The 27335-nt window shown below is 36.8% G+C and overlaps 1 protein-coding gene and 1 long non-coding RNA gene across 4 annotated transcripts in view; one reads left to right on the forward strand and one right to left on the reverse strand.

The window, feature by feature from the left end:
* Positions 1-27335, reverse strand: part of LOC149220101 (uncharacterized) — a 492965-nt gene that overhangs the window by 449862 nt on the left and 15768 nt on the right. The gene's annotated exons all lie outside the window — the stretch shown is intronic.
* LOC149220102 (uncharacterized) lies at positions 14650-16302 on the forward strand. The gene is made up of 2 exons (XR_016249264.1): positions 14650-14829; positions 15025-16302. It is a non-coding gene; the product is annotated as an uncharacterized LOC149220102 (long non-coding RNA).

Here is a 27335-nt window from a genome sequence, read left to right on the forward strand (position 1 = left end):
GTGGGCAATCTACACACCAGAAAACATCCATTAGAATTCACTAAATCAAAAATTAATGGTTCAAATTTGAGATTTGGGGGTTTAAAAATGCTTTGCGTGGAGTACGCACCCCGCGTTCAGAAACAGAGCGTGGGTACGCAACTGCTCTGAAGGTAGGTTGCGTACACCTGCCATTTTCCCAATAGAGAAAATGTCGGGGTACGCAGGTCACCCATGGGGCACCTGCGTACCCCGAAAAGTGGATCTTGAAACCCCAAAGCCCCCAAAAAATCAAACTAGGGCCTAAAATGAAATTCTAAACGGATGAAAACAAAGAGGAGGATGTTGTGAAATACCTGAAAGAGACGGCGCTCGATTCCGACGGTCGGATTCTCCGCAAAGTCCACGGGAAGTTTCTTGCCAAAAGCCCTTTTCTCTCCCTCAACAGTAAAATGGTAAAAATGACATGGTAAAAGGTCTTTTTATAGGTTTTTTTGGATAAATGAATGCTAAGTTTGTTTATTTTTCACCATGGAAGGATATTTTTCAATGTATTTTTGCCTATCTTAAACAGGTATGAGTAATGTGTTGTTTTTGTGCAGGACAAAAGGACTTTCAGGGAAAATTATCATTTTTCACGAACCAAGACATCAGAGTCATCTTTTAAGCCCTTTTCTGACTCCTAAAACATGAAAAGATTGCCGAGCGTTTCTTTTACACTCGTTAAAATGGAATTAAAAGACGGTCCCCTTATAGCCCTTTTCTGATCGTAAAAACAGGAAAAGATTGCCGGGTTTTTGTCGTTTCAAACTCGATACTGGAAATAAAACGACGTGTCCTTGATCGCTTTTTACTTTTCAGGTCAAAGACACTAACTATGAAAGTACTCCTTGGTCGTAAAAAACCAAGCGGTTCTCTCAAGCATTATTTTATACTTTTTCGGGCTTGGGAGACACAAATTTACGGAAAAGTTCAACCCTGGAGTCTTCTTTAGTTTTTTCAGACTCTCTAAAATTGAAAAACGCCGAGTTTCTCCTATACTGGACTCGTTAAAATTTCACAGTAAAGGACCTGTTCGATTACAAACAGGAACGGACCACTCCTTCTTAGAGTTCGAATCTAAACTAAGTTGGACTCATCCGAAGGATGAGCTTATAATCAAGCATATGTTATCCTCCTCAAGCTTGTAAAAAATAAAGAGGTACTTGCCAGAAATGGTGGGGGAAAAGAGAGAAGAATGAGCCTATTTGTTATCCTTTGTCACAGAAAAAACCTTATTACCACTCTTGAACACGACACTTTTTCATTCACCTGGGTTGGGAAATCCTTTGTCTTAAAGTTGATTAAACCACTTTGAAAGTCTTCAACCGTTTCTGGGTATTAACTTTGGGTCAATCGTCGCCAAGCCATCTGTCGTGTCGTTATGTGTTCAAGAGGTCTCTGCAAATAAACCATTCATATGCAAAATACTTGTCATCCATTTTGACCATCCCTGAGTCAGTCCTTACAGCAACATTTCTTCAACTTGAACTATGATTTCGTGTTGTGGGCTTGCCTGCAACGGGTCGCTTTCTATCGACATCAGCACATTATCTAGAGAGATGACTTAGAAATCGTCAGTACCTTGAAGTCTGCATGCATCAATGGCAGGTTTCTCGCCTTTGACGACAGTTTACATCATTGACTTTCGATCGAAGGATTCCGTGACATGTTCGACATCAACCCATTCATTCGCATCTCATGGATTGTACTGGGTACTTTGAGAACCATTGACATCACTGGTGGTCTCTCTCACACTTGTTAACAGTTTACATCATTGACTGGTAATCAAGTGGTTTCTACCATGTTCGACATCAACTCATTTATTCGCATGGATAGAATCGTACCAATTCGGGAAGTAGAAATGAAGACCCTGGATCTAGTTTCCACCATCCAGGCTGCAAGGAGTTTTGTATTCATTATATAGTAGACTAATCATAAACAGATGGCTGCGTCCATACTGTGTCTACATGTGTCTATGATTGTGATGTACTGCAAAATCATTCCTGTATCAGAGTAGTAGTTAGATTGTTAGTTAAAGTTTTCAATCTGAGTATGGGAATGCCTACCTCAGCGATGATATCATCTTATATATGTATTTTGTGTTGAATATTTGCAAGTTCTGACCGGGCTCTCCACAAGATAATCCTTGAAATGATAAAGTACTTCACCCTTCCTAGATGATATAAAACCCTAATCTACTACAGGCTTCGCACTTTAGGGGGCAATCTGTTACACTAAAAAATGTCACCATGACTATTTGCAGTTAGTATGGCTCCATCAACTGTCATACTATCCTCCTTGGCAAGTCTCATGCCTCTGCTTTTCATGTCAAACTCCAAGAAAGAGAGAAAAGTCATTTAAAGTCAATTATCTCTGGGTACGCAGTTTCTCTTAGCCTTACCTGCGTGTACGCAACCCAAGTTCACAATACTTGCGTACTTGTACGCTCTGTCTGTAAAGCAATGGGTGCGTACTCCTGTAAAGGTCAAAATGCGCAAGTTTCACTCCAAAAAAGTTACTTGTGGTCATTTCTAGAGCATTCTAGAAGCTTGTTTGACGTGTATTGAGCGCCTCCAGATGGTTCATGTATCCCTATGAAAGAGGAACTTATCCCATCAAGAGGGGAGCTAACCCATCCAAAGAGGGGCTTATCCCATTGATGGTGGACCTGATTAACTTCCTCTAGAGCACTATAAATACAGGCATTGGGCCAGAGGGAGGGGAGGTTGAAAAGCTGAACATTCCTAAGGGTAGATGCTGCTGGAATTAGGACTTCCTTGTAGAAGCTTGTGAGGAGAGATTCCCATCCTTTCTTGTTTCATTTGGAAGTGGGTGAGCTGATCAAAGTAAAGGAGAACTCTTGTTGGACCCTGGGAGGGACCTGCACAACACCAAGGCTCAGGTTGTAATGGTTTCTTTTGTTTCCTATTAATACAAATAAGTCCATTCTTCTCAACAATTTGTTATTTATGAGTTGTTTCATATACTCCTTGGTCTGTATGTTAAATATGTTTTATTTTATGAGATATTCAGGTGCTATTTAATCGTTTGATTGTTAGTGAATGCAGGTTTCGAAGAGAAGGAGGAGCTCATCCGGGTCGACGAGGCTGGACTACTACAACAGCGTTGGACTACAGGTAGGATCTAAACACTTGATTTCTTATATGGTAAATGCATATTTAGGGAAGGATTGTTCTTAATTGTCTTGTTTGTCACTAGAAAGCCTTAAGCTTCTAGGGAGGTTGGTTTTGTCCGCAAAATCGACTCTTTCCGCATGACAAGTAGTATAATAAATAACTCAAGCAATAGTTGATTCCACAAGCAACCACTATAAAGTAGGGCCAATTTAACAAGCAAATAGGAGAATTACAAAGATCCATAATTTTCCAATATGGATATAGACAAAAATGTAGTTTCTAGGCTCAGAAAAATGTAGCCATCCCTGCCCTATCCATCAATAGTTGGGGAAACAAACTACCTTAACCTTCGTTTAAGTAATTTTTCTCAACTTATTGCTATAGTCCCCCTGTGTGTTGTTGAGGCCTTGGTTAAATAAGCGGAGCCCCTTATGGCCTTATTTACTACCACAAAACCACACCAATATTCTTCACTACTACCCTACACCGTTATTCAACCCTTGTTTCCTAAATCCATATTTAGTCGATACCATAACTTCACCCTTCGATATTTTTTGCCTCACTTTCCACCAACCATAATTTTAGAACCCTTAGTGTGGCCCCTTAGGCCACTTGCTACCTTAAACTTAGCCTTATGTTAGTTTGTTGTTGTAGGAACTAGAAACTAGCCCTTGGAATCATAGTTGGTGAAGTAGCTTATGAGTTGGAGTTGTTGGAGGGGAGAAAAATCGACAGTGCTTTCCATATATCATGCATCAAGAAGGCAATGGGTCAACAAGTTACTACTTCAACTGACCTTCCCACTTTGGATGAGGAGGGACAATTTGTATTGATTCAAGAAGCTATCATGGTTGCCAAGAGAAGATATTTAGGGGAAGGATGATATCAAAATACTTTATTAAGTGGAAAGATTTACTCGAGGAGGATGCCACATGGGAAGGAGAAAAAATCTTGCAAGACCTAAATTTACAGTTGCTTAAGGACAAGCAATGTCGATAAGGGGAGATTTTAATGTCCTCTTCGAGTTAATTTCCTAAGGAAGGATGTAGTAGCCTATCTAACTCTATAGGCTATAGCCATTTCAAAAGGGCCAATTAAAATTTAATGTACTTAGGTAACACTAGATAATAAAAATTAAATTGGGAAAAATGGAGGGAAACTTGCAAGTCACTCAAATTTGCATTTAGGAGGGAAAATCCCCAAGGAGAAACTATATGATGAAGGGAGGAGAGTCATTATTATGAATTGTTGAACTTCTTGATTTTGAGCTGAGTGCTCTTGGAGGGTTATATGACCCTTGTATCTGATTGGTTTTGGTGGTGAAATATTCCACCCTAGCCAATCTTTCCATCTTTTCTTGATACAGGTGACCGAGTTCTAGATGGAAATCTATATATTTTTAGGTAATGAGTGGTTAGAATCTATCTTTCTGAGGAAGCTAGTGGCTAGAATTTATCTTTTTGAGCCATCGAGTGGTAAGACACTATCTTTCTAAGGTAGAAAATAGATAGAACCTAATTTCCTGGGGCAACGAGGACTAGAAAAGGATAGAGGATTGGGTTTTTCGAGGCAACAAAGGGAAATAAACTATCTAAGGCAATAGGGGGGTGGCTAGTTTCTAATCTCCTACAATAAAAAATTGACATAAGGATAAGTTCAATATAGTGAGTGGCCTAAGGGGCCACACTCGTGGTTCTAAGGTTGCAACTAGAGGAAAGCGAGGCAACAAGGATCTAAGGGTGAATTCAAGGTGCTAATTAACTAGGGATTGAGGTAACAAGGGATGAATAAAAGTGAAGGATAGCCTGACTAGTGTAGTTTTGTGGCAGTAAACACAACCATAAGGGGTGTCGCTTGTTGAACTAAGGCCTAACCAAAAAATGGGAGCACTGTAGTAGTTAGTTGAGTGACATCATTTAATCGAATGTTAGGGCAATTTGTGTCCCCGACTATTGATGGTAGGGCAAGGATGGCTACAATTTTGTAAGCCTAGAAACTACATTTGTGTTGATATCCCTATTGGGAAAATTGTGGATCTTGGTAAGTCTTCTATTTGCTTGTTGAATTGGCCCTAGGTTATAGTGGTTTCTTGTGGAATCAACTGTTGCTTGAGTTCTTTATTGTGACTACTTGTGCATTCAATAAAATATCATCATTTTTTTTATAGATTGATGAAGTACTGCAACACTATTATAAAGTACAACTTTGTCATGTGTTTGTTGAAACACTAACTCAAAAATTTCATCCCAAGGATAATCTCTCTAAGAGGGATATCACAACATGAAAATAAAAGAACCTAAAAGTGATATTCATGAGAACTTTCCATGTGGATGAAGCATAAAATAAGAATATCCAACTATATTTTGAAATTTAGAAAAAATATGGGTGGTTAGAGACTTATATCTAATGCCTACTTGTTCAATCTAGTGAAAAAAGCACTTAAGCACCAACATAGGGGAATCTGATTTGGATCAAAGGAAACTAAGAGAAGAAATAAGAAACATGTTTTGGTGAGGGGATATATCGTTTTTAAAAGAAAATAAGAAAATGAAAAATGAAATTCACGAGATCCTCAATAAAATGGTGACACATGGATAGGTGAATAATAGGAATATTGAATTTAAGAAAATGATAATTTTTTATGAGAACCCAAGTATAATACTAGAAATTTCTATAAAAGGACGATCAAGCTATGAGAGACTCACCTTTATGCACCATAATGTTGTATGAATGTCCTAATGCTATTTGGATTTTGAGTGACTAATTGAGATCTGTTTGTGAGTTTGGTATGTGTGGAGTTCCTCTTAGTGGGGACTTCTTGAGTTGAGAGATCACCTCCACATTGCTATTGTACTAATCTCCCATACAACCCCATTGTAACTCTGTGGTCTGTGGGGAAGAAGAGTACCCAAGGAGCAGGCAAGGAGGTTCACAAGTGCGTTGATAGCATCTAGAAAAAGAGAGTATCTCTAATAAAAAAGAAGTAGAAGGTTATGAGACTACCTCCAGGAGATATTTGGGTTTGCTATCATTTGATGCTTGGTACTTTAGAGTATTTTAATTTGTACATTATTATATTTTTATATTTTGTTATCATAATGCTTTCACTAGTAAAAAGAAAGTACAAATTTAAAAATTTCTATGGTTGAAATTTTATGGGCTACAAAACATTTTCACACAAGAAAATTGAAATGCAAGACAAAGAAGATAACCATAAATTAATTAGTGAATATGATCTTGATATTACATATATAAATAGAATAGTTAACAGGGTGACAAAATATTTGAGTCAAATACCATAGATCTTTTTTATTATCCCTTTGGAGACAAATTTAAGAAAAATACTACTTAGATTGCAAGTTGATGATGATTGGTACAAGGAGGTTAAATCAGAAATAGAAGAAAACAAAATGAGGATTCTGAAGTATGAAGTATATACATTGGACAGTGACGGTCTACTATAATTTCATGTAAGAATTTCTGTGCAATTGAATGTAAAAGTACGTTAATATATTCTGAGTGAAGACCATTGAGTTGTATACATGGTGCATCTTGGTGTCAAGAAGATGATTGCGGACTTGAAACTGGTATTCTTTTGGAAGGGTATGAAAAATGACATTGTGAATTGTGGCAAGGTGTTTAAAGTGCCAACAAGCAAAGGCTTAAGATAGACATATGGAAAGGCTATTGGAACCTCATGTAGTACCAGAGTTAGAGTGGGAGGTTATCTCAATGGAATTCATTATGGTACTACTAATGACAACAAAGAGGCATGATTCTATTTTTTTGGTGGTGGATATTAACCAAAAGTCCTCACTTCATACCAGACAAGAGTGCATATAAGGCTCCTGAGATAACTTGAGTCTTCATTGATGAGATACTGATATTGTATGGAGTGCCAAAGAATACCATCTTGAATAGGGGAGATGTGTTTATTAAAATATTTTGGACTAATTTTCAAGAGGCCTTGGGGACCCACCTAAACTTAAGCACAACTTATCATCTTGAACATGAGATAGATGGAAAGATGGAAAGGACCAACAAAATCCTAGAAGATATGTTGCACATGTGTGTAATGAATGAACAAAGAATACGGGAAGAGGTTTGACCATTGATATAATAAGCATACAAAGACAACTACCTGAGTTCCATTAAAATGGAACCCTTCAAGTTCCTATATGGAAGGCCTTGTAGGACACCTTTAAGTAGGAATAGACTGAAAGACATCCTTTTAATAGGGCTTGAGGTGATACAATAAATGGATGATCAGATGACCATGATTAAAGCAATGGTGTAGAAAGCTCAAGATCGAGAAAGGATCTATGATGAAGCTCATCATATTGATCTAAGTTATGAGATTGGAGACAAAGTGTTTCTAAGGGAAAGCATTTAAAAGAGCTTCATAGTTTGGAAAGGGAGTGAAATTATCTCCACGATTCATGGGGCCATTTGGAATCATTGAAAAGAAAGGACTAGAAGCATATAAACTTGCATTATTTGTATCATTAACATGCATGCATGACATGTTTTATATCTCTATTTTACGTCATTACATTTTTTATCCTTTGAATGTTATTGACTTGAGTCATTTGCAGTGCATGGAAGAGGGGACAATGTTGGCCAAGCTAGTCTACATATTGTAATTGTGCACTCAACAACTTAGATGTCGACTAGTGGACTGAGTGAAGGTCTAATGGGATAGTTATAGTTCTAGTTTATCTATTTGGGAGGACACAAAGGAGATGCATCATCTTTTTCCCTTATTGTTTTTAGACTTTAGGATGAAGTCTAGATTTAAAGGGGTTGTGTGTAGTGCCCTTCTCTAGTTGACCTGACACAGACACTGCTAGTCTTACTTTGTCGTCTGTGACAATACTATGACATGCACATTATTACTTGAGAACATCAAACTTTGATGATCCAGTTATTATTATTCATGGATGATGACTTGTAATGTGCTTATTTCAATTTTTACTCTATATTATGATCATAGTTCTGATATCTATTCTAATTGATAATTTAATATTTCTTATCGTGCATATATTTTGATGATTTATCTTTTTTATCAAATGTTACTAACAATTGTTTGAGTGTGGTAGGGAACCACCTTAGAGCACATATGCATGATGAGGTAGTAATTTTGGTCTGGTTAATTGAGCACAATTGATGTGAAAAGAATGAATTTATCTATAATATATTGTTACAAAATACTTATGACATGTTAGTGGTTGCAAGCACAAGTCATGTTTTTAACTGAATGACTCACACATGGGTGATGGGGTTTACAAAGAATATTATATCTTCATGGGAGAGGTGGGACAATGTCCCTGATTCCACCCACTAGCACTCCCTTCCTGACTTGGGTTAATAGGTACTGGATGCCTTCGCCTTGAAGTTGCATGATGCCATAAGGGTTGGATCATAGATTCAGTCACTCACGAGGTTTCATTGAGGGGAGAGAATCAAGGTAGACATATTGACCCTTAGCCACCATTAGTTTCGCAACATAGGATGATCTTAGAGTTAACAATGGTCTCCTCCATCATGCATATGTTTCCTATATTAGTCACAAATACTTGAAGGGAAACATTGTGGCACCATACGAACCATGTGAGGAGTTCTTGAAGGGAAAATATGACTTGGCACCCTTGGTATCATGAAAGTAGAAATGATATTATAATCCAATAAAAAAAATATGGACTAAACACTAGAGTTAAAGAATACAAACAAAAATTTAAATTAGTGTGAAATACAAAATTTAATTTAGATGGGAGTTGGGGAAAGGGATTATGGATATATTTGAATCCAATCTTAGAGAAATAAAAGAATAAAAAAATTATACTCCATTAAATGTCTATCTATTCTAAAACATGTGGAGATAATATTCCAAATGAAAAAATTAATAATAATTGCAATAATTGTTGAATAAAATATAACGCTAAAAGGTGGTGGTGTGCATGTTTGATATCCCTCTTAGAGAGATTACCCTTGGGATGAAATTCCGAGTTATGGTTTCAAATAAACACATGATAAAATTGAAATTTATAACAAAGTTGTAGTACTTCATCAATCTATAAAACAATGATAATATTTTATTGAATGCATAAGTAGTATAAGAAATAACTCAAGCAACAATTGATTCCATAAGAAACCACTATAAAGTAGGGCCAATTCAACAAGAAAATAGCAAATGTACAAAGATCCACAACTTTCCTAATAGGGATATAAATAAAAATGTAGTTTGTATGCTTACAAAACTGTAGCCATCCTTGCCTTATCCATAAATAGTTGGGGACACAAATTGCCCTAAAATTCCATTAACTAATGCCACTTAGTTTATTGCTATAGTCCCCCTGTGTGTTGCTTCCATATGTTTCTCAGACATTGGTTCAATAAGCGACACCCCTTATGGCCTTGTATGCCGCTACAAAACCGCACCAATCAGCCTCGCTACTACACTGCACAATTATTCAACCCTTTCTACCTCAATGCTTAGTTAGTTGACACCTTGAATTCACCCTTATTTCCCCGATGCCTCCATTAAATCCATTAGCATCATTGTTACCAACATTGCTCAGATTTTCCAAAATATGGGTAAGAATTTGGGCCACTTGTTGTTTCCCTTGTACCATATGTTGAGCCATATGTTGTTGCCCTCTAGATAGCTCACCCAAGATGTCTAAGGGATTAATCTTTGGTGTCTGCTCTTCCCTTTTCTGCCATGATTGAATCTATATAACTGTTTCTACCCTTCTTTTTCCTGACTGTAACGTTTCCCCTATCCTTTGAGAGCATCGATAAATCATATATTCATAGGTTGGCACGATGCATAACTCTGATACCACTATGATATCCCTCTTAGAGAGATTACCCTTGTGATGAAATCCTGAGTTAGGGTTTCAATAAAAACATGACATAATTGCATTTTATAATGATGTTGCGTTACTTTATAAATCTATAAAACAATAATGATCTTTTATTGAATCCACAAGTAGTAATAAATAACTCAAGCAATAGTTGATTCCACAAGCAACCACTATAAAGTAGGGCCAATTTGACAAGAAAATAGGAGAATTACAAAGATCCATAATTTTCCCAATATGGATATAGACAAAAATGTAGTTTCTAGGCTTAGAAAAATGTAGCCATCCCTGCCCTATCCATCAATAGTTGGGGAAACAAATTGCCTTAACCTTCGTTTAAGTAATTTTTCTCAACTTACTGCTACAGTCCGCCTGTGTGTTGTTGAGGCCTTGGTTAAATAAGCGGAGCCCCTTATGGCCTTGTTTGCTACCACAAAACCACACCAATATTCCTCACTACTACCCTACACCATTATTCAACCCTTGTTTCCTCAATCCATAGTCAGTCAATACCCTAAATTCACCCTTCGATATTTGTTGCCTCACTTTCCACCAACCATAATTTTAGAACCCTTAGTGCGGCTCCTTAGGCCACTTGCTACCTTGAACTTAGCCTTATGTTAGTTTGTTGTTGTAGGAACTAGAAACTAGCCCTTGGAATCATAGTTGGTGAAGTAGCTTATGAGTTGGAGTTGTTGGAGGGGAGAAAAATCCACAGTGCTTTCCATATATCATGCATCAAGAAGGCAATGGATCAACAAGTTACTACTTCAACTGAGCTTCCCACTTTGGATGAGGAGGGACAATTTTTATTGATTCAAGAAGCTATCATGGTTGCCAAGAGAAAATATTTAGGGGAAGGATGATATCAAAATACCTTATTAAGTGGAAAGATTTACTCGAGGAGGATGCCACATGGGAAGGAGAAAAAATCTTGCAAGACCTAAATTTACAGTTGCTTAAGGACAAGCAATGTTGATAAGGGGAGATTTTAATGTCCTCTTCGAGTTAATTTCCTAAGGAAGGATGTAGTAGCCTATCTAACTCTATAGGCTATAGCCATTTCAAAAGGGCCAATTAAAATTTAATGTACTTAGGTAACACTAGATAATAAAAATTAAATTGGGAAAAATGGAGGGAAACTTGCAAGTCACTCAAATTTGAATTTAGGAGGGAAAATCCCCAAGGAGAAACTATATGATGAAGGGAGGAGAGTCATTATTATGAATTGTTGAACTTCCTGATTTTGAGCTGAGTGCTCTTGGAGGGTTATATGACCCTTGTATCTGATTGGTTTTGGTGGTGAAATATTCCACCCTAGCCAATCTTTCCATCTTTTCTTGATACAAGTGACCGAGTTCTAGATGGAAATCTATATATTTTTAGGTAATGAGTGGTTAGAATCTATCTTTCTGAGGAAGTTAGTGGCTAGAATTTATTTTTTTGAGCCATTGAGTGGTAAGACACTATCTTTCTAAGGTAGAAAATAGATAGAACCTAATTTCCTGGGGCAACGAGGACTAGAAAAGTATAGAGGATTGGGTTTTTCGAGGCAACAAAGGGAAATAAACTGTCTAAGGCAGCAGGGGGGTGGCTAGTTTCTAATCTCCTACAATATAAAATTGACATAAGGATAAGTTCAATATAGTGAGTGGCCTAAGGGGCCACACTCGTGGTTCTAAGGTTGCAGCTAGAGGAAAGCGAGGCAACAAGGATCTAAGGGTGAATTCAAGGTGCTAATTAACTAGGGATTGAGGCAACAAGGGTTGAATAAAAGTGAAGGATAGTCTGACTAGTGTAGTTTTGTGGCAGTAAACACAACCATAAGGGGTGTCGCTTGTTGAACTAAGGCCTAACCAACAAATGGGAGCACTGTAGTAGTTAGTTGAGTAACATCATTTAATCGAATGTTAGGGTAATTTGTGTCCCCGACTATTGATGGTAGGGCAAGGATGGCTACAATTTTGTAAGCCTAGAAACTACATTTGTGTTGATATCCCTATTGGGAAAATTGTGGATCTTGGTAAGTCTTCTATTTGCTTGTTGAATTGGCCCTAGGTTATAGTGGTTTCTTGTGGAATCAACTGTTGCTTGAGTTCTTTATTGTGACTACTTGTGCATTCAATAAAATATCATCATTTTTTTATAGATTGATGAAGTACTACAACACTATTATAAAATACAACTTTGTCATGTGTTCATTGAACACTAACTCAAAAATTTCATCCCAAGGATAATCTCTCTAAGAGGGATATCACAACATGAAATTAAAAGAACCTAAAAGTGATATTCATGAGAACTGTCCATGTGGATGAAGCATAAAATAAGAATATCCAACTATATTTTGAAATTTAGAAAAAATATGGGTGGTTAGGGACTTATATCTGATGCCTACTTGTTCAATCTAGTGAAAAAAGCACTTAAGCACCAACATAGGGGAATCTGATTTGGATCAAAGGAAACTAAGAGAAGAAATAAGAAACATGTTTTGGTGAGGGGATATATCGTTTTTAAAAGAAAATAAGAAAATGAAAATGAAATTCACAAGATCCTCAATAAAATGGTGACACATGGATAGGTGAATAACAGAAATATTGAATTTAAGAAAATGATAATTTTTTATGAGAATCCAAGTATAATACTAGAAATTTCTATAGAAGGACGATCAAGCTATGAGAGACTCACCTTTATGCACCATAATGTTGTATGAATGTCCTAATGCTATTTGGATTTTGAGTGATTAGTTGAGATCTGTTTGTGAGTTTGGTATACGTGGAGTTCCTCTTAGTGAGAACTTCTTGAGTTGAGAGATCACCTCCACGTTGCTATTGTACTAATCTCGCATACAACCCCATTGTAACTCTGTTGTCTGTGGGGAAGAAGAGTACCCAAGGAGCAGGCAAGGAGGTTCACAAGTGGGTTGATAGCATCTAGAAAAAGAGAGTATCTCTAATAAAAAAGAAGTTGAAGGTTATGAGACTACCTCCAGGAGATATTTGGGTTTGCTATCATTTGATGCTTGGTACTTTAGAGTATTTAATTTGTACATTATTATATTTTTATATTTTGTTATCATAATGTTTCCACTAGTAAAAAGAAAGTAGAAATTTAAAAATTTCTATGGTTGAAATTTATTTGTTTAAGTGGATACTTTTAGTGTTATTTTTTTAATACTACCCATTTAGTTGAAGGGAAACCTGAAAAGGAACTTTTTTTATTATTTTATACAAAAATAAGTTGGTTCTCTTTTGTATATGCATGTGTGTGTTTATTACTCAACCTAGAAAATAATATTTATATGGTGTTATTAAATTGAGAAAAATCAAATTAAGCATGGTGTTAATCTCATTCCTACAATGTGAAAAAACAAAAGAAAAAGAGTCTTTGGTTTCTCTAGTCCAATGAGTTGTTTCATTTTAATTAAATATGTTGATTTTGTTGAAATGTAATTGTCATTGATGTCACCTGCCTTTGATGTCAAATATGACAAGGGAATTTAAGGTCTTTGTGGTCATGGTCTTGATGACTCATAGCGTACCCTCTACGATCAACCCTCTCATTTGATCTTAATCATTTATTCCTATTATTAAAAGATCAAATGAAAAATAATTATAATTTTTATATATTAATTAGTTTTTTCTTTTGTAGATTAATTTGATAAATCTTACAATTTTTGTAATTGTTTTGTAACTTTAGTTTCAAATTTAATGATAGAGTTAAAAACATGTATATAAATATAATATCAAACATTGAGTTTACTTCAATATAATTAAACTATTTTATATAGAAATAGTGTTACCATAGTTTAACTTTTTTATAATATATCTACTTTATAGCATTATAAAATAATATTACTATAGGTTTGGATAGGATATATTAGTTTATATTAATATCTTAGTGAAAATTTAAAATAACATTATTTAATATAGATATAGTATAGGTAGCATTACTATATTATAATATAACAATATATTATAATCTTATAGATATAGTATAGTATCATTACAATATTATAATATAACAATATATTATAATCTTATATATAATATTAATTAAATTGTTTTTATTTAGTTAGTTAGATAAAATTAGAATAGTATTAACATATATTAGTTTTTCAATAATAACATTTATTTTTAATATAATTTTATTACATTATAGTCTAATATTATTACTGTAAAATAAGATTAGTTTGATTGACTTAGTACTAATACGTAGTGAGATATATGTAAATATTGTAAAATAAAATTAGTTTGATTGACTTAGTACTAATTCGTAGTAAATATAATATGGTAATATTTAGTAGTATATAATAAATGATATAATATTGGAAATTTATATAAACTAATTTGACCTAGTATAGGAATAACAATTAGTACTAATTTAACATAATGTCATAGGGAAAGTATTAACATTATTTTAATGTAACATTTTAGGGTTAGATTAGAACCATTCTCAATTTATGTTAGGTTAATTTTAGATTAGTCGTAAATGACAAGGTAACCAGACCCATAATCAATCAAAATCGCCAGTTTCAACCATAAAAAAAGGGTCTAATTAGAACCTGACCAGATATTCTCCTTTATATTGACGGAGGGCCTTTTTTGTCCCATTAACACCCTGCAAATCATACAAGTCGAATCCCTCAATATCTATATTCTCCTTTATATCGACGGAGGGCCTTTTTTGTCCCATTAACACCCTGCAAATCATACAAGTCGAATCCCTCAATATCTATAAAAGGGACACTCGCCTCACTTCTTAGACCTGATTTGAACGATAATCTAAGGCAAGATAGCTCTGCGGCTAGGGTAATCTTGATTATTCTTGAAGGAGATCGAAACATTGTAGAAGGGTTTTTGGTTGATTTTGGGTTAAGGACTTTTGTGGGTTATATTTATCTACTTTCATCTATAAATCTCTGCGGGATTTGTGCAATCCCATAGATCAGCGAAGGAGATTGACTCTGTTATGGCACTAACTAGAGTGTAAATCGTTTGTTGCAGAGACTGGTTCGACTCTGTTGACAACATGTAAGGTGTGTTTGTTCAGGCTGCTTGGTACAGGGCTACGGTGGGCATCCAAGGCTATTTAGCCTTCTCTTTGGAGCGGATCCTGAGCATAATTCTGAGCACAAAAAAAGGGAGCCAAGAGCAAAATAATTCCCTGATCTGTTCTTCCTTGAACTTCGCTTCTCCTTTTCTTAGACGTTGAACATGGACGTGAGCTGATCTAGTGACAGAGCGAGGGTTTCTTAAACTAGATATATCTCTGTGGATATTCATGTGCCTGCGGTCCTTTAAAGTTCTGAGTATCTTGCAAAGGAGAATCATTTTCGTGTTTTATTTGACAAATCGGTTGGAGCAGTCTACTTGTTGACATTCAGGCAAACTTGGAGCATCAGACCTGTAGGTATTTGTCCTCCCTTGAATTAACAGAACAATGACATGTTTGAAGTAATCTCTGTTCTAAGTCTACAGATTAATTGAGGGTTTCTTCGGATCAAGGTCTGTTCATTATGACTGCTAGTTAGATAGTCCTTAAAATATTCAGTCCAGGCAGTCTTTGCGATCTCATAATTAGAGTTACACATATGTGATTTGGGAGGTCACGTCTACTTGTTGAAATTCAGGCAAACTTGGAGCATCAGACCTGCAGGTATTTGTCCTCCCTTGAATTAACAGAACAATGACATGTTTGAAGTAATCTCTGTTCTAAGTCTACAGATTAATTGAGGGTTTCTTCGGATCAAGGTCTGTTCATTATGACTTCTAGTTAGATAGCCCTTAAAATATTCAGTCCAGGCAGTCTTTGCGATCTCATAATTAGAGTTACACATATGTGATTTGGGAGGTCACTAGAGGTCAAACTTTCAATCCTTTGCTCAGAGGAACTAGCCCTTGTGAAATCAATACAAATCTCTCCCTCAACACTGAACAACAGTTGTCCTATATATCTGGTCAGCATACTTGAAGTTTATCAGAATAGTTGGCAAAGAAACACGGAGTCAGGGTTTGACCATTGAAGGGTACCTAAGTCACAAACGTTTAGATCAACAGAGACTCCATCTACAACATAAAAGTGTGAAGATAACAAAAGTCATCTACAAGCATAGCAAAAAGAAGAGAAAAGTGTTTCTGATCTATGATTAGTTACTTAGCATCGAGGTAAATTTATGAGCATGGTTGATTATATTCTGAAGCTTCTAAGGTATGATAGTATTTCATTTAAGTCCTCCACCTATGACACATTTCTTGAGATATGTGTAATAAAATCCATAAATATGTGAAGAACACTTGAAGCTTATTTAAGTGCATCAGCCCTAGTCCGTATCAGAATACTTGAACTTTATAGTCCGATGTAAGTGCATCAGCCCTAGTCCGTATCAGAATACTTGAACTTTATAGTCCGCAATGCCTGGTACGTTTTCACATGAAAGGAGAATTTGGACAGTGTCACAAACTATGGTACACCTTGCAAGATAGATCTCATTTACATGCTAGAACTTGAGCGATTCATCATTTTGTTTTTTTCTATGGTACTCCACTTCGAAAGCAGTATGAGGAGTGCTAAGAAAAGGCAGTGACCAGAGTTTTAGACAGTGGAATCTGTATAAGGCATTCACAGAAAGGCAGAGTTTGAAGACATCATTATAGATTGTTGATCAGTGTTTCATCCTCAAATATATTGTTGGCAACATCTTCAGGTAGATAAAGGGCATTTAATTTATGATTTAAACATTCTGAAAGCAACAGTTTGATTGTTTGAAGTTGGGAATCATTGTTCATTTATTAGCGGTAATATAGCCTCATTGAATATCCTTATAAGTGGGTCATGATCCTTGGTACAGGAGACCACAATTATTCTTTCATCCTTAAATTTCAAGGGTGGTTTTGTGGTGTTAGGGCAAGTTGAAGCTTGTAGGGCATTGGAACGTCCTTCCAGTAGGAGCTGGTAAAATAGGGTGTAGGAGCATATTTTCAGGAGTCCGAGCTTCTTGATAAAACTTGAATGTTTTTCTAGAGTACTAGGAAGTTGGGGCTTCCTTTTCAGTTGGAGCTAAAGAATTGCACTCATAAACGATATTAGAAAAGCGTTCGATGGTTTTCCTCTTGGAAGGGTTTCCCCCTAAAAATTTCTTGTGCACTATTCTTTTGATGTGTTGAAATTTTCATTTATTATTAATGCTCTAAAAATTTAATAAATATTAATTGTAATAAGAAATATTGATTCACCCCCTTCTCAGTGTTTCCAACAATTGATATCAAAGCAGGTCCTTACGCAATCTGTCTAACCACTGAAGGGAAATCTTGGAGTACACTAAGAATGGAGTTCCATTGTTCAATGAGAAAAGTTATGCACTATGTAGTGGAAGGGTGCAAGTATATATACTTTCATAGGGATATGAAATTTGGGGCACTGTCGAAAATGGTTACACTGCGCCAACCTCTCCTCCAATAGATGAAGTAGGTAAGAAATGTGTTGAGAATGACGCTAAAGCTACGAATGCCATTTTGAGTGGCCTCTTGAAATCTGTCTATGTTATGGTAATGGGATTTAAAACAACTAAGGAACTTTGGGCAAACTTCAAAACATATTTGAAAGAGACATGAAGGTCAAAGAGGAAAAACTTCAATTTTTCAGAGCACAATTTGAGCAACTGAAGATGAGAGAAGACAAGAACATTGCAGCCTATTTTCTTCGAGTAAATGAAGTAACTAATGCTCTGGAAGGATTGGGAGAACCATTAGATAAAAAGGTCATTGTTTGAAAGGTTATAAGATCTCTTCCAACAAGATTTAATCCTAAGGTCTTCGTTTTAGAAGATAGATCAGATTTAGACAAACTTAGCATGGATGAGCTACATGGGATTCTTACAGCTTATGAAATGAGGACTGAACAAGATGTATCTGCAAGTGAATCAACATTCAAGGCCTCAAAGAAGACAAGTGAAAAAAAACAAGAATCAAAACAAAATCCCAACCAAAGCAACAACGAGGACTCATATGAAGAAATAGCCAACCTCGTAAGGAAACTCAAAAAGGGAATAGACAAGTACAAAGGTAAGCTCCCCCTAAAATGTTTTAATTGTGGAAGCAACATTCAAGGCCTCAAAGAAGATGAGTAAAAAAAAGCAAGAATCAAAACAAAATCCCAACCAAAGCAACAATGAGGACTTCTATGAAGAAATAGCCAACCTCGTAAGGAAACTCAAAAAGGGAATAGACAAGTACAAAGGTAAGCTCCCCCTAAAATGTTTTAATTGTGGAAGAATTGGTCATTTCGTTGTAAAATGTCCCTAAGCAAAATGTCCTGATAGTGATGAAGAAGAGGCTCCCAAGAAGAAGAAAAATTAGAGGGGGAACAAGGAACAAAGGAAAATGAAGATGTCCAAGAAAATATTTTCTCAAAAGAAGACAGTTCCTCATCTAACAAAGAAAGTGATAACGATAGTGACTCAAAACAAGTATTTTTTATGGCATTTGAAAAGAAAATGCAGATGCCTTTGAAAATGAAAAATATGAGAAAGGAGAAGTCAATTTAAAGAAGTAATTTATTTGTGCCCTTGAAGAACTAAAGATAGAAAGGAAGAACATCAAGAAGTTGCAAAAGGAACTAGATAAGGTGAAGGAGCACTCTAATGATCTCAAGAAAAAGGTCAAAGACTCTGAAAAGATAATCATAAACTTGAAAGTTCAATTAGAAGAAGAACTAAAGATTAAAGAAACACTCAACAAGGAGTTGTAAAAGGGTACCAAAACACGGGAAAGTTTGGAAGCAGATGTAGTTTCACTCTGAAAGGAAGCACAAAAGAAGGATGTCCACCATAACTTCATGAACAACTCTAAAGTGTTGGATGAAATCATCAACAGTCAAAGGCCATGTGATGACAAGTCAAGACTAGGATATAAGACAACCTTTGTTAAAGGATCAAGTTCCATGACAGGAAATAAGGATGAATAGAAAATATATGCTAATGTCATAAAAGAACCAATAAATAAGTCGAAACACTCGCCCCCAACTCAGGGTCAAAGGATGCCTAAGCATCAATCAGCTAGAGATAATGTCCAATAGGAAGATTTTGGAGAACTACACCACCTAGAAGACCCCCTTCTCTCAGGTACCAAACCATTTTCTTGGTGTATGTTACTCTTACACAAATTTTGGGCACAAAGTTGTGAATTGCAATGCTTATGCTAGAAATAGAAGGAATTATGAAAACTACCTAAAGGGTAGCTACATCAAGAGGCCTCGTGAAGAGTACAACAGGAATTACAACAACTTTGGTTTATTAAGCAATGAAGTGGAATGCTACAAGTGAAATAACTTTGGGTATACAAAAAAAAGAGTGTAGTATGATCACTCCCCCAAAGGAAACAAAGCAAGAGTTCAACATTCCTTCAAAAATGTGGAAAAAAGAAAGATGAAGTATGCAACATTACTCTTACAACCCAATGTAAGAAAAGTGAATGGTTAATTGATAGTGGTTATTCAAAGCATATGACAATGGATAAAGACAAATTTATAACCTTGCGAAAGTACAAAGATGGAACAATCTCATTTGGCAATGACAACTCATCTAAAATTCTTGGGAAAGACACAGTAAAGCTTGGAGAAAAGGATGCCAAAGCAGAAAATGTCTCTCATTGAGAATTTGAATCATTGTCTGTTAAGTGTAATTTAGATATGTGATCAGAGGCACACAATTTTGTTCGACTCCAAGAAATGTGAGATAAGGAAAAAGTTATCAAGGGCTCCAAATAACATATACTATCTAGATGACATCAGAAAAGAGAAATGTTGTTTGGGAAAATAAGATGAAAGTTGGATCTGGCACAGGAGAATGGGTCACACCCATTTTGATAATCTTGTCAAGGTCAGTAAAAAGGAAGGAGTTAGAGAAATCCCAGAAATCACAAAGCCAACAAATTACATATACAAACATTGCCGGCATGGAAAGCAAACTAGGGTTGAATTCAAAACTGAGTATTCTACCTCGAAGCCATTAGATTTGGTTCACACCGACTTATGTGGACGTATGAGAACTAAAGGACTGAAAGGTGAACTATACTTTATATTAGTCATTGACCATTACACTCGAATGACAACAATAAGTTGCAGAAAGAAAAAGTCAAAAGCCTTTGAACATTTCAAGATTTACAAGGAAATGGTGGAAAATGAAATTGACTTGAAGATAAAATGTTTAAGATTGGATAATGGAGGTGAATTTACATCTAAATAATTTCAACATTATTTTGAAGAACATGGCATAAAAAGGATATTCTTAGTAGCCAAGACACCTCAACAAAATGGAGTCACTGAAAGAAAGAACAAGACTATACTAGAGATGGCCAAGGCTATGTTAAGTGACTCAAAATTGAGAAATATCTTATGGGTTCAAGTTATAGAGGCGAGAGTCCATATTCTGAATAGGGAAATGCTTAGAAGTAATATTGACAAGACTCGATATGAGCTATGGAAGGGGAGGCTAGCTAACATCAAGCACTACAAAGTTTTCATGTCAAGCAAATGCTACATAAAGAAGGATGACTCAAATATTGACAAGCTAGACTCTCATGTAGATGAAGGCATATTTGTTGGGTACTCAAGAAACGAAAAAGCTTAAAAATGTTATAATTTGAGGCTCAACAAAATAGTGGAAAGCATCAATGTGACATTTGATGAAGGCTATGGGAAAAAAACCAAACAAGATTTAGTAGAGCAAGAAATTAAAGAGCTAGAGCAAGAAGTAAAGGTCAAGGAAGATAAACCATTAGAAGAAGAACCAACTGATGATCATGGACAAAAGATGGAAAGCACATGTGGCAGAAGAAAGACATATTACCTTATTATCCACCACTGAGCCAAGCAGTTTGATGAATGACACATGGGAATTGTTGCCAAGACCAATGGACAAAAATGTTATAGGTACAAAACGGGTCTTCAAGAACAACATGAATGATTACCAGGAATAAATCCAGATTGGTTTGTAAAGGATATGCACAAGTGGAAGGAGTCGATTTCGAAGAAACATTTGCGCCGTGGCCAAAATGGAAGCCATCCGGGCATTCTTGGCGTATGCTTGTTTAAAAAGAATCAAGGTATATCAGATGTACAATAAATCATCCTTCCTGAATGGAGAACTAGAAGAATAAGTCTACATAGAACAACTTGAAGGATTTCTACTTACTAACAAGAAGGATTATGTTTGTAGGTTAAAGAAGGCTATGTATGGTCTCAAGCAAGCCCCGAGAGAATGGTATGCCCGCTTGGACAAATATCTGCAGAAGCAAGGTTTCAGAAGAGGAAAGGTCGACAACAACTTATACATAAAGATCGAACACGACAACTTAATGCTCATAGAAGTATATGTGCATGGTATCATTTTTGTTAATGACAATGATAGGTTGAGCAAGAAATTTGCTAATGACATGCATAACAAATTTGAGATGTCCTTACTTGGAGAATTGACTTACTTCTTGGGACTTCAAATTTCTCAAGAAGATAATCGAATATTCATCTCTCAATCCAAGTATATTAGGGACATGTTGAGGAGATTTCAAATGGAGGATTGCATACTAGCCATCACTCTCATGGTGATAAGTTGTCAGTTGAGCAAGGATGATGAATCCAAGGATGTTGATAAGAGGTTATATAGTTCAATGATTGGATGTCTATTATATGTGATAACGTCTAGACTAGATGTGATGCAAGCAGTTGGACAAGTTGCACGGTTTCAAGCAACACCAAAAGAATCTCATGTTCTTGCTCTGAAAGGATCTTCAGATACCTTAAGGGAACCACTGGTTTTAGCTTATAGTATCCTAAAGGAAATGAACTGATTTTAACAACCTATGTAGATGTAGATTGGGTAGGTTGCATTGATGATCAGAAGAGCACCAGTGGAGCAACCTTCTACCTTGGTGATTGTCTCGTATCATGGTTGGGAAAAAACAACCTTTAGTATCCTTATCCACAGTAGACGCAAAATATATAGCAGCGACAACATGTTGTACTCAGGTCCTCTGGATGAAACAAACCTTGTAGGATATCTACGTGAAGTTCAATGAGGCCATTCAAATGTTCTCTGACAACACAAGTGCTATAAGTATTTCCAAGAATCCTGTCATGCATTCAAACACAAAACACATTCATATCAAATACCATTTTGTTCGAGAACAAGTTGCAGAGAAGAACATCAAGGTTGAATACATTGTGAAAAAGGAACAGATTGCTAATATTTTCACCATGCCTCTACCTTGAGAGACTTTTGAGTATCTTCAGGAGAAGCTTGGGATTCTACCAGGTGTACATTGACATGCATTGATATGCAGGAAGGGGGAGCAAATACATGTTAAAGGAAAAGAGAAGCAAACAACTTATCAAGGGGAGCTACCCTTCATCATTGATGTCAAAGGGGGACATAAAACAAGTAAAAGACATCGAGTTAGGGGGAGCATTGATCACAAGGGGAGTACATGTGTTTCCATCAATGAAAAAGGGGGAGAATGTTGAAATGTGATTGTCATTGATGTCAACCCAAGCAACACCAGAAGATGCCTTGCCTTTGATGTCAAATATGACAAGGAAATTTAAGTTCTTTGTGGTCATGGTCACTTTGATTGGATTTTCCTCATCATGTTGATTTTGATGGTATGTGGCACGTCACGAGGGTCCTCAAAGTTTGCAAGATATTCTTGTTCAAATATGAATCCCCCTCTTGTGGTCAAAGTCCCCAAAAGGAGATGAGGTGGCAACTTAACATTAGCTACATTATTCAAGTCATAAGGTTCAAAAAGGATTTTTATTTTAGAATTAGTTCAAATATTGCTATGGAAAAATAATTTATGGAGGGATTCTAAATATAAATCAAGTCGGCCTACATTTAAGAAGGGGATTTTGGCTCTAATTTGAAATTTAGATTTCAATCCTTCCCTCCAAGTCATGCAAGTCAATTCCCTCATATGGAACGCTTAAGATCTATAAAAGGGACACTCACCTCACTTCTAGGGCATGTTTTGAACATTGATTTGAGGTAAGATAGCTTTGCGGCCAATGTAGTCTTGATTATTCTTTAAGGAGGTCGAAACATTGCTGAATAGTTTATGGTTGATTTTGTGTTAATGGCTTCGCTGGGTTATATTTATTTTCTTTCATCAATAATTCTTTGTGGCCTTTGTGCCATCCCATAGATCAGCGAAGGAGATTGACTATGTTATGGCACAAATCAGAGTGTAAATCATTTGTGGCAGAGACTGGTTCGACCCTCTTGACAACAAGTAAGGTATGCTTATTTAGGTTGCTTGGCACAGGGCTACGGTGGGAATCCAAGGCCATTCAACCTTCTCTTTGGAGCAGATCCTAAGCATAATTCTCAGCACAAAAAAATGGGGAGCTAAGAGCAAAAGAATGCCCTAATCTAGTCTCCCTTGAAACTTGCTTCTCCTTTTATTAGACATCGATCATGGACGTGAGCTAATCTAGTGACAGAGCAAGGGTTTCTTAAACAAGATACATCTATATGGATATTCATATACCCGCGGTCTTGTACAGTTCTAAGTATCTTGCAAAGGAGAATCATTTTTGCGTTTTATTTGACAAATCAGTTGGAACAGTCTACTTGTTGAGATTCAACCAATTTTAGAGCATCATACATGTAGACATTCATCCTCCCTTGAAGTAATAAAACAATGACATGTTTGAGGTAATCTCTGTTCTAAGCCTGCAAATTGATTGAGGGTTTCTTTAGATCAATGTCTATTCATTATGAATTCTAGTTAGATAACCCTTAAAATATTCAATCCAAGCAATCTTTACAATCTCATAATCAGAGTTACATCTATGTGATTTGGGAGGTCTCCGGAGATCAAACTTTCAATCCTTTGGTCAAAGGAAACAACCCTTGTGAAATCAATACAGATGTATCCCTTAACACCAAACAACAGTTGTCCTATATATCTAGTTAACATACCTGAAGTTTATCAAAAGGAAAGTTAACAAGGAAAACAAGGAGTCAGGGATTGACCATTGAAGGGTACTTAAGTCACAAATGTTCAGATCAATAGAGACTCTGTTGATTTTGGGTAGCATCAGATGCGCTCTAGCTCCAAAATTTTGTGGAGGGCCTAGAATACATAAGATCTCCAAGACCCAAAAATCGCTTGGAGAAATTCCGCCAGAATTGTGAGTTATTAAAATAATTAATATTTTTAATGGGTTCCTAAGTCTAAACTTGGGAAAATAAAAATATTAATGGGTATTAATAAAAATATCGGTGGGAAGCTTCTAAGAGACAAGGATCAAGTATGTTTTAATCTTAGCCATTGATTAGTGACTTAATCTCGGTTGTTGATTCATCAACAGGAAAAGTATAAGAGGAGGCTTGAGGGTCAGTTGGAGATACACCAAGTGATCAAATCAATTCGATTTTTCTAGGGCGTGGTTTGCTGAGAAAATCGAACTCGTGATCTGAGTTGTAGTGAGAGGGGCAGAAACAAAGATTTGGATCGGGAAGGAGTTCCGAGCCAAAGAGTACGAGGTAGAGAGGCAGCAGTAGCATCAAAGAGGTGGTGCAGAGGCCTACGCATCCCAGGAAGGGGCTCACGCAGTGTTGACGCAGACCAAGAGGGTCTGTTGTAGTGGAAGTGCAGGATATTTGTCAAAAGTTTGAGATTTTGCTAGAGAATCGAGGTTCTGAGTCGGGAGGGCTGAACAACAGTCTTCCTCCAGCAAATTGATCCAACAGAGGGGATGACACAGTCTCCTAGAGGCAAGATGTTGGCCCAAGCAGGGATTGCGCTGGGATTTCACAGTGTTTGTCGGAGTCAGGGCACTCAATGAATCAATTGTGACTTGGAGAACGAGGTGTTGAAAATAGCAACAAGAAATGCTAAAAATAGAAGTGCTAAAAATAGCACTGCTATAAATAGCATTTTGGATACATTCCAATTTTAGTTAGTCCCTAAACTAAAATTGAGAATTAAAATTCGAATTTGATCTTAGCAGCTGTTTGTAAAATAATTAATTAATTCATCTTGAGTTAATTAGTTGTAGAAAATCAAACATGAAGTCTATGTGAAGACATGCAACAATTTCCCTTTGATTTAGGAAGTTATCCCTTGATTAAAGAGATCATGATGAGTTGTAATTAGTTAGTTCAGTTAACTGAGTTAAGTCCAGTTAGATTAGTTCCAATAGTTTGTGGAATTGATTATAAGTTTAGTTAGTTAATGCATGCATGCATGTAACTGCTGCACTTCAGATAAGTAATTTTTCTCTCATAAATAACTCATGCATGTTAGTTCAGTCAGAGACCCAGTTGAAATCAGATGATGGGACAATCTACTATCAGTGGCAGGTATATTCCATTGAGGATATCTCTTGCATGCAGAAGGAATTCATTCCTTGAGGATTGCACAGTTATTTCTGAGTTTTGATGAGTGTGTGATGTGGGAATTCACACAGGTGGCAGCATTGGACCCCAGGAGAAACTGCACAAGGAAATAGGAGGCTTGGAGGATTGGAGGAAGGCATATGTTGTGTCTATTCAGTCTGTGAGCTGTATTGAGGGATTGTACTGAGAGCTGGATAGCTTGTGAGCTAAAGCTTTATGTAATCCGGACATATTTCCACTTGTATGATAATACAAAGATAGGGGTTTTTAGCTGAGGCTTTCCCCAGAGTATTCTTCTGTGTTCATGTGTGATTGCTTTCTCATTCTCTGTTATATGTGTTCTATATGATCTTGCTCAAAATCGATTAAGCTTTTGTAAGTTTGTTTCTAGAAGTAGATCAAGTATTTTGCTTTAGTATATTGCATTATCAAGTGATCTACAATGGAAATTTCTACATGGTATCAAAGCAAAGGTGATCAAAGTGAAGAACAATATACAAAGAAGGGAGAAGTTCCAAGTTTGAAGTTCCTGATTATAGAATTCGAATTCTTATCACATCTCAAATTTCACCAATGGCGTTCAACAGTTTGAGACTCGAGTATGCCCTTGATGGCAGCTCGAATTATATAGCCTGGAAGGATCGCATGGAAGCGGTGTTAGAGGACAACGGTCTAAATGACTTCATTGATCAAGAAGTCCCCAAGCCAGCAGTAGATAATGCCCAAGAATTGGCGGAATGGAAGAAAGGTGTGGCTAGAGCGAGGAGAATCCTTCTAGAGGGAGTTCAAGACCACATAGTCTCGAGTCTCCATGGGAAGGAGACACCGTTTTCAATGTGGAAAACATTGAAAAATTTATATCAGAACAACAACGATCAGAGGAAGTTGAAGCTGAAAGACAAGCTTCGCAAAATCAAGTGTGAAAAAGGCAACACGATCTCTATATATTTGAACAAGCTCACCACCTGCAGGGATGAGATTGGAAGTGTAGGAATCACGACAGCTGATGATGACATGGTGAGTCTTGTTCTCCTTGGTCTTCCTAAGAGCTAGCATAGCTACCAAGACTCAGTAAATGGAAGAGAGAAACTGCCAGATTGGGAACGACTTTGGTCGGATCTGATGCAGGAGGAGATAAGAAGAAGCACCAGAGATGGATCTTCATCAAAGCAAGATGATGAAGAAAATCTAGCCTTAGCGAGTAAGGCGAGGAAAGGGAAAGGGAAGGCGTCCCATTCCAAATCCAGTTCTTCCCATGGTGGGAAGAAGTTTGACAAATCGAAAGTGAGATGCTTTCATTGTCATGAGGTGGGCCATTATGCTACGAATTGTCCATAGAAGAAATCCAAGAAGGGATCCTTGAAGGGATCAGATGGTGAGGCACTGGCCTCACAGTTCGAATTGGATTTCTCTCTCATCGCATGCATGGTTTCATCCATGGTGGGATGTGTTTGGTACCTGGACAATGGAGCTTCATTCCACATGACCGGCGACAAGAATCTTTTCAGTACCTTGGAGGAGAAGGATCTCCAGATGCGGATCGAGATGGGCGATGATGGAAAGTACCATGTTTCAGGGGAAGATACGGTTGTGTTTCAGAGGGAGCATGGAGCTCCTCTCACCGTCACTGATGTAAAGGATGTACCGGGTCTGAAGAAGAATCTTGTGTCCGTCGTTATGCTGGAAGACAAAGGCTATGATGTAGTCTTTAGTAAAGGAAAGGTATTCCTGAGGCATATCGGCACTGGACAGACCAAGAGGATTGGGATTCGAGTAAAGAATCTCTACAAGCTGGAGGTAGACGACTGTGCTACATTGAGTTCCAAAGCAGAGTTGGTGCAGAGCCAAGATGTTGGCGAGCTATGGCATAGAAGATTGGGCCACTTGCACCATGGGGCCTTGAAGATCATGCAACAGATTTCT

Source organism: Pinus tabuliformis, chromosome Q, assembly GCF_031772625.1.
Source record: "Pinus tabuliformis cultivar Carrire ecotype Pingquan chromosome Q, CPIR1, whole genome shotgun sequence".
Classification (NCBI taxonomy): Eukaryota; Viridiplantae; Streptophyta; class Pinopsida; order Pinales; family Pinaceae; genus Pinus; species Pinus tabuliformis.